The sequence below is a fragment of the Tupaia chinensis genome, unplaced genomic scaffold (genome assembly GCF_000334495.1).
Source record: "Tupaia chinensis unplaced genomic scaffold, TupChi_1.0 Scaffold000258_1, whole genome shotgun sequence".
NCBI classification, from domain to species: Eukaryota; Metazoa; Chordata; class Mammalia; order Scandentia; family Tupaiidae; genus Tupaia; species Tupaia belangeri.
The window spans coordinates 733,648-740,926 of NW_006159738.1; the positions used below are offsets into that span (position 1 = coordinate 733,648).

At 45.7% G+C, this 7,279-nt stretch overlaps 1 protein-coding gene across 5 annotated transcripts in view; it reads left to right on the top strand.

The window, feature by feature from the left end:
- Positions 1-178: 178 nt before the first annotated feature.
- Positions 179-7,279, top strand: part of SBNO1 (strawberry notch homolog 1) — an 84,511-nt gene continuing 77,410 nt past the window's right edge. For 4 of the 5 annotated variants that reach the window (XM_014588076.2, XM_027772172.1, XM_014588078.2 and 1 more), the window contains exon 1: positions 192-200. The gene's annotated coding sequence lies outside the window, so the exon portion shown is untranslated. Of the gene's footprint in view, positions 201-7,279 lie in introns of all 5 variants that reach the window. The other variant, XM_027772175.1, reaches the window with a different exon arrangement.

Consider the following 7,279-nt stretch of genomic DNA (forward strand, 5'->3'; position numbering starts at 1 on the left):
GCACTCGCTCCGTCCGCCCGTCAGCTCGGGGCCCTGCGGTCTCCGCGCGTGGGGCTGGCGCGTCTCCCGGCTGTCCCGGGCCAGGGCACCTCTTTTTGGACCCGGCAGGCGGGGTCCGCTCACGCCCGTGCCACTTGACTCGTCCCCTCTGCTTCCCCCGCGTCACCTGGGGGCTGCGAGGTCCCGGACCCGCGGGGAAAGTGAGGTCGGGATCCTTTCCAAGTCGTCTCCCCTGCCGAGTCTGTCCCCCGGCTTAGGGCGGCGGAGGGAGGCCGGCGTCGGGTCGTCCTTCCTGCATCTGGATTCGCAGTCTTCCGAGTACCTCGCCCTCGGGGCGGCGGGGAAGCTGCGTGGGACACGTGGGGTTACCTTCTCCTCACCTGGCCGCACGCTGTGTTGCCCCGGGCAGGCGAGCTCCCGCCTGCACCCTAAGGACACTGCTCCGGAGGGGAGCGGCGGGCGGGGTTTGCTCACTTGGAGAGTGTTTGGCTTCACGATCCCCCAAAGTTCCCCAAAGCCGTGTGTCTAGTGGCCTCCCAGAAGTGGTTCGGGGTCGGTTTAACCGCTGAGGAGACTCGGGATGTTCCTGAACCCTTGTGATTGTTTCTTTCCTGACCCTGGCGTTCGCTCCTCCCCTTTCCACCCCGGCTTTGTGCTGGTGTTTGGTTAATGTTTGCGGACCACTAACTTGATCCTCGCTCAGAGCAGCTCCCTTTATGTGCGTGCTTCGGGTTCTGTGGGAGGCTTTTGTTTTGGGGAGTCGCTGGTTGTGAAACGTGGGAAAAGAACGGGCGAGAAAATGAGTCGAATAAAGCAACGTTTTTATCCATTGAATTACGCAGCCAATTGTAACCGCACCCGGAAGTTTGTGCCGAACACGTGTTGAGGGAAGGTGAAAAACGGGTCCCCTTTGACCTCTGAAAGTTGATTATTAGCAGTTCGTGTTGCGGCAAATGTTTCGTATTCTCCAGACAAGCCGAGTAAGAGATGGACTAGGGCTTCCGAAGAGTCTGCCTGCAGAGTCGGCGAGCTGTCAAACCCGAGTGCCCTAGCGGGAATCAGCTTAGCACTAGCAGACGATCCTCAGGCGAACAGTGCGGAGGGATCCTGTTCCTTCCTGTGTTTTCTTGCAGTGGGAATTCATTTCCATGAGCAGTGGGGGAAGCCGTCACCATCACACAAAAGATAGTTTAATCAGAATTTCTGGGCTGAAATGCAGAATTTGCTACTGGTGTACTAAGAGAGTAATTTTGCAAGCAAGGGAACTTTATTTCCCATCTTCTAGGAAGTTATTTCCAAAATGTTCTGAGTTTAGAAGTCTTCTTTACCTTTTTCCCTCTGGCTTCTGCTTTCTACCTCCTAACCTAACTTTATTCCATATAGTTCCCTGTAGAATTTTAAATAACAATTCGTTTTTACTCATCACTCATCATTAAATACTGCTACATCTCAGGCAGTTTAGTATGCTTTAAGGACTTTGCTGAAGCTACAGTATAGTAGTGCTATGATCCTTTTTGTGCTTTTGAAAGTGATTTGCTCAAAAACCTTAGCTACAGGTGTGTTTGGTTGTTACTTAGTATCTGCATTGAGTTTTGATTGGTCTTGCCACTCAGAAAGGATGAGGACAGTCAGATCTGGTCTCCCTGGGTAACCCAACTTTCCCTGAGGCTTTCTGGGTTCCTAGGCTTTGCCTGACTGCAGTTGGTGTAGAGAGAAGCTTTCTGAGAATTACTTTCATATGAAGTAGTTAATAACGGAAATGGTGAAATCCTAATTTTCTTTTCTTTTTTTTTTGTGTGTGAGATTTTTGATAAAGGGCTCATGCACTTGCCAGAGCCCGAAATCGAGAAACAACCCCCAGGGAGGATGGCTGCTCTGTCATCTTTTCTCTTCCATTCCCTTCTCAGGATCTTAAGCATGCATTTACATGCTCCTGGCATGAGTTTCAAGTTGATGGGTCCAGGACTTGAACTGTGGTCGACTTCATGGGAGTCCAGCTGTGTTACCCTTATACCATCAGCTAGTACCTGTTGTCTTTGTTTTCACATGCTGATTGACAGATCCACTTTGACAGACCTTGAACTTATCAAGTATTAAGGGCAGTCTTGAGATACCACTGACATTTCTGTATAGGGAAAGGATGGGGTGTGGAAGAATAGCAAGCCTACTGTGTGTAACGTATGGTTGAAGCCCGTGAAGGCCACCATTCCTTGGGAGCCAATCTGTAGATTAGAAGAGCAGTGCTTTTCAAACATTTGTATTGCCTTCCGCAGTAAGAAAATTGTTTTATTTTGCGGCCTAGTACGTAAAGAACCAGAAAATATTTCATACGACAATGTTTACTTTCTACATCCTCTGCATGGATTTTTCTCTTCTGTACAAAATATTTAAAAATGCTGGTTAATGGTGACACTAAATTGACACCCCACCCTGTATTGTGACCAGCAGTTTGAAGAAATACTGGTGGGCTAGCAGTATTTGTAGGTTTTGGGTTTTTTTTTTTTTTTTTTTTAAAGAATTACTCATTTAGGGACCAGCATTGGCATAATTGCTATATTGCTGGACTCCCATATAGTTGACCATGGTTTGAGTCCCAGACCTGGTGGCTTAAACTCATGCTGTGCACATTTGCGTGCGTGCCCAAGATTCCAAGAGAATGGAGAAGGGATTGTGGCGTGACCATCCCCCTGGGGGGAGAAATTTCTCGCTTTCTGTCTCTTTCTCTTTCTGACAAGCACATGTGCCCTGTAGCAAAAACCTCTCCAGAAAAGAATGAAAAAAAAGAATTATTCATTTAACTTTATTCATTCATTCATTTTAATTTGACAGGAGAGAAAAAGAGAAAGTGAGAAAGCAAGCGGTCAGGTCCAGGACTAAAACTGTGGTTGGCCATTGGGAGTGTCCAGCGTCTTAACCACCAGGCCACCTACTGGTCCTCTGTGGTGGTTTTTGTAGATAGTGTAGTGGTATTTGTCAATGATATTTGCAAATGGTGTAGTAGTTATGTCGCTGGACTCCCACGGTTAGAGTCCCAGACCTGGTAGCTTCAAAATCACGCTAGGTGCTTGTGTGTGGGTGTCTAAGATCCTGGGAAGAGAATGGAGAAGAGATTGCAGTGCGGCCATTCCCCGGGGGTGGGTGATTTTTTACTTCTCACTGTCTGTCCCTCCCCCTCACCCAGGCAAAACCTCTTAAAAAGGAGGCGGGGAGCAGGTGATGTTATAGTTAAGGCACTGTACTTCCATATGGCCAGCCACGGTTTGAGCCCTGGACCTGGCGGCTGGCTTTCCTACTTTCCCTCTCTGTCTCTCTCTGGTCAAATTAAAAAGTAATAATATGGGCCAGCAGATGACATAATGTTTATGGTGCTGGACTCCCACATAGTTGACTGGTTTGAGTCTCAGACCTCGTGGCTTAAAAAAACTCATGCCAGACACGCCAGATGTGCGTGCGTTCATGCCCAAGCTCCTGAGAGGCAAATGGAGAAAGGATTGTGGCATGGCCATCCCCCCCGGGGATGATTTCTTGCTTTCTGTCTCTCTGGTGAGTGCATACACCCTATAGCAAAAATCTCTCTTAAAAAAAAAAAGTAATAATAAAATAAAGTTAGGGGTCAGCAGGTGGCGTGGTGGTTGGGGGGTGCTGGACTTCCACATGGCCAATGGCAGTTCAAGTCCTGGACCTGGTGGCTTGCTTTCTTACTTTCCGTCTCTCTCATTCTCTCTCTCTCTGCCCCTTTCTGGTTAAATTAAAATAAATAAAAATAATAGGGACCAGCAGTTAGCATAATGGCTATGTTGCTGGACTCCCATGTAGTCGACCGCGGTTCGCGTCCCGGACCCGGTGGCTTAAAACTCACATTGGGTGCATGTGCGTGCATGCCCAAGATCCCGAGAGGAAACTGGAGGAGAAGGGATTGTGGCGTTGCCACACACACACACCCCCCGTGTGATTTCTCGCTTTCTGTCTCTGTCTGGCGAGCGCACACACCCTAAAGCAAAAACCTCTACAAACAAGTAAATAAATAAAAATAATAAAATAATTATTAAGGAAATGAAAATAATAAGTAATTCTTTTAAAAAATAAAAAAGAGGGAACTAGCAGTTAGCGTAATGGCTATGTCGCTGAACTCCCACGTAGTCAACCATGGTTCACGTCCCAGACCTGGTGGTTTGAAACTCACGCCGGGCGCATGATCCCAAGAGGAGAATGGAGGAGAACGGATTGCAGCGTGACAATTCCCCCTGGGGGAGTGATTTCTTGCTTTCTGTCTCTGTATTTCTCTTTGTCTGTCTGGCCAGCACATGCGCCCTATAGCAAAAACCTCTCAAAAAAAAAAAAAAAAGAAAAAAAAGAAGAAAAAGAAATGCTGCTAGGCTGTTGAGAGTATAAGATCTGGGAGGGAGATTTGCTGTCAGACCTCCTGAGTTTGTAATTATGCTCCAAGACTTCGTTGTTACTACTTTATTATACTTCCAGGCCTCAGTTTCTCATGTGTGACAAGTGGATAAGTAGTGTTTACTCATGCGTTATCTTGAGGGTTAGAAGAAAATCCAACCTTGACATTAGTTAGGTCTAGGAGGCTAGACATCTGAATTTGAGGTGGGAGAGATCAAGAAAGATTTTTCACACACCCCCCACTCTTTGTGTGCTGCCTTCATAAGGCATTTTTGAAACTTTGTATATCACTTCCACATTCTTTTGTGAATATGTTGTTCCTACAGATTTTGCAAGGATGGGGGGAGGGGCGCTTTTCCAAACAGTTGCTCCCTTAAGGGATAGGTGTTGAAAATGGAGACGGTTTTAGGTAAAGGAAATAGTTTTTACTAGGTTTTTTTTTTTTTTTTCAATTTTTTCCCCCGTTTTTTACCTTTATTCATGATAGAGCACATGTACATGTAAGAGAGAAGAGCACCCTTTTCTGGGGGTCTGGTCACAGCGGGATCCCCTTTCTCCAGTCTCTCTGTATATGTCAGGCTTACCGGGCCAGGAATTCGGCCGCAGTCACCATGTGGCTTCCAGCATTGAGAGCCTCTGTGCTACTGACTGCCAGAGTAGCTGGGCCTTAACTTTTTTTTAAAGAATTACTTAATTTAATTTATTTGTTTATTGAATCTGACTAGGGATAGACAGTGAGGAGGGGAGTCAGAAAGTTAGTCTGGGACTCGAACTGCGGTCAGCCATGTGGGAGACTAGCGCCCGTAACCGCCACACCACCTCCTTAACTAACTTCTTTATAACTACTTTTTCTTCCCCATGATGTTTTTAAGAAGTTTGCACACAGTAGATACTAAATAGTTGTTGATTGGTTATATCAGATAAATATTATTTTTTAATTGCTAGAGGGTGTGTATACTTGCCTGAGAGGAAGAGGGAGAAAGCATCTCAAATGGGGTCGGTCAGGTATGTTCAGGCCACAATCTCTTTTCTCTACCTTTTTTTTTTTTTAATATTTTATTTAACTTTATTTATTTTACTTTGACCAGAGAGGGACAGAGCAAGCTAGAGGGAGAGAAAGAGAAAGTGAAAAATCAAGCAGCCAGGTCCGGGACTTGAGCCAAGGTCAGCCATGAGAGAGTCCAATGTCCTTAACCACCATGCTACTTGTCATCCCCCCTCCACCTTTTTTTAAAAAAATTATTTATTTATTTATTTTGGAGAGGTTTTTGCTATAGGGCGCGTGCACTCGCCAGACAGAGACAGACAGAGAGATAGAAAGCAAGAAATCACCCCCCGAGGGGATGACCAGGCTGCAATCCCTTCTCCTCCATTCTCCTCTTGGGATCTTGGGCACGCACGCACGCACATGCGCCCGGTGTGAGTTTAAGCCACTGGGTCCGGGATGCAAACCGTGGTTGACTATGTGGGAGTCCAGCAACATAGCCATTACGCTAACTGTTGGTCCCCCACCTTTGTTTTTTAAACTTTCAGGGGGGAGCATGTGCTTGCAGAGAGAACTTGAAAAAAGACCTCCTATGGAGCATGGTCACACCACAGTCCCTTCTCCATTTTTCCCTCCTTTCAGGATTTTGGGCATATACACACATGTGCCCAGTATGTCTTTTGAGATGCCGGGTCAGAGACTTGAACTCTACTCTCAGCTACGTTAGATCTAGAGTGTTAACTACCCCACTATGGGCTGGCCCAGCCAATGTAACTTTTCTTCTTGTTGTTAAATTTTATTATAGGGTACGTTAACTCACTGGAGAGAGAGAAAATGAGAAATCACTCCCTAGGAGGGATGGCCATACCACAATCCCTTTTCCAAGCTCCTCCTGGGATTTTGGGAATGGACACATACAATGCACATGTGCCCCGTGTGATTTTCTAGACTCTGTCCAGGAATTGAATTGCACAATTGGCCATGTGGGATCTAGCGCCTTAACTTTTTATTTATGTATTTATTTTAGAGTGATTGCTGTAGGGCAAGTGCGCTCACTGGAGAGGCAGAGAGAGACAGAGACAGAAAGTGAAAATTCATCCTCACAGGGACAGGGACAGCCACATCACAGTTCCTTTTCCTCCATTCTATTCTTAGGATTTTGGGCACGCACACCCATATGCCTGATGTGAGTGGGTTTTTTTAATTTTATTTTATTAATTGTCATTATTTTATTTATTTTTGCTTTTGAAGTTGACCAGAGAGAGAGAAGGAAAGTGAGAAAGCAAGTTGCCAGGTCCAGGACTCAAAATGTCATCAACCATGTGGGAGTCCAGCTGCTGTAACCACTATGCCACCTGCCGCCTGACATGAGTTTTAAGCTGCCAGCTTCAGGACTCAAACTGCAGTCAACTAAGTAGGAGTCCAGTGATATAACCATTCTGCCATCTGCTGGTCCCGACTTTTTAAGGGCTCTCTTAGCTTAAGCACTGAAATTCCATGTGTGTGATAGTTTCAGACTAGGAGTATATTATTATTTTTTAAAGAATTATTTTTATTTAATTTTATTTATTTTAATTTGACCAGAGAGAGACAAAGCGAGAGAGAGAGAACAAGCCGCCAGGTCCGGGACTCGAACTCTGTTGGCCATGTGGGAGTGTCCAGCACCTTAACTACCATGCTACCTGCTGGTCCCCTATTATTTTTTTGTTTCTGATAAATGTGAGTAATAACTTCCAGGATAAAGGTCAGCTTTTTTTTTTTTTTTTAATTTGGCCAGACAGAAACACATACACACAGGAAAAGTGAGAAAGCAAGCAAGCCCCATGCCACTTGCTGGTCCCCTAGGAGTATATTAAATATTAGGGTTTTGTCTTAATGGAGTAAGAATAGGATAGG